The 1242-nt window shown below is 33.3% G+C and overlaps 1 long non-coding RNA gene across 1 annotated transcript; it reads right to left on the reverse strand.

Moving 5' to 3' along the window:
* Window positions 1-60: 60 nt before the first annotated feature.
* On the reverse strand, window positions 61-1132 carry LOC117119989. Its single transcript, XR_004447274.1, has 2 exons — window positions 1055-1132; window positions 61-344 (listed from the first exon to the last, which is right to left on the reverse strand). It is a non-coding gene; the product is annotated as an uncharacterized LOC117119989 (long non-coding RNA).
* Window positions 1133-1242: the final 110 nt, after the last annotated feature.

Consider the following 1242-nt stretch of genomic DNA (forward strand, 5'->3'; position numbering starts at 1 on the left):
TCTTTAGTCAAGTTAATAATTTGTATGTAATTGCAAAATGAGCAAGCTAATCTGACATCTTTAAGAATTGTATTACTACCATATATTCTCATTACATACTGACAACTGTAAAATACACTTTCTACTGTATTATTCTGATTCAGTCCGTGACATGCCTTCTTTGTTGTTTATTGGACATTGTACTTAAAAATAGTGTTTTTAACTATTGTAAAATATAAATTATGGTTACCAGTTCCTGTTTGTGATTTGATGAGAACATCTTGCCCACTGAGAATTGCTGGTATAGATTCATTCTGTACCTGGGTCACTTGACTTAGCTTCAATCGTTCCTCCAAGTTTGAAATCTGCAATATAATAAATATGTTCAGTAGAATGTATTTTTATATTAAAGATATACTGTTAGAAATGAGCCAAAAAGAAATGAAAGATATATAATCTATATTTAAAGTACTTACAATAAGTTACATTTTAAGTAAGTTATGAATTCAAAGGAGATTTAAAGGATTTAAACGAGAAAAGAAATTTCCCATCATTTAGTGGACGTGTCCATAAAACAATGCCTTTGCTGTATTCTTTTGTATAAACCTTAAATTGTCTGGTAATCAACTTAAGGATTTTTGTAGGTATTTAAATCAGCAAAACCTAGTTTCAAATAGGAACACAACATGATAAAAATATTATAACCTATCTTTACACAATAATAATGATGATGATGATGATGATGATCAGCAGGATGAGGATGATCAGGAGGATGATGATGAGAATGAGTATGATCAGGAGGATGAAGATGATGATGAAAAGGAAATTTGGGCTCGCCTCTGAGGACCCGTGGCAGCCGCAATGCAGCACCACCTGATTTAACTACAAATATTTAACAGACACACACGGATACAAACATTCTCCTTAGCCTGCCCAACTCTATATGTAGGTTATTCAAGGAGCCAAGGGATCAGACTTCAAGTAAAACCCAACGTTGGTCAGGTTTGAACTGGGGCTTCCAGCACCAGAAGCAGGAACAAACTCTTGTCCAACCGATCAGTTACATGATACATACCATGAAAGGATGAAGATTTAAGTTCTTGAAGTTGGAATCTGAAAACAACCCTTCATTATGCTGCTGGACGGTGTTCCTACAAGATTTTAAAAACAAAGTAATCAAAATGATTAAAATTAAAGACTAGGTTGGAAAAACCAAAAATTGATACGTTCACCACAATATCATCACGATCATTATCATTATTA

Source organism: Anneissia japonica, unplaced genomic scaffold (genome assembly GCF_011630105.1).
Source record: "Anneissia japonica isolate Jap-2015-1 unplaced genomic scaffold, ASM1163010v1 scaffold73822_len1242_cov165, whole genome shotgun sequence".
NCBI lineage: Eukaryota > Metazoa > Echinodermata > Crinoidea > Comatulida > Comatulidae > Anneissia > Anneissia japonica.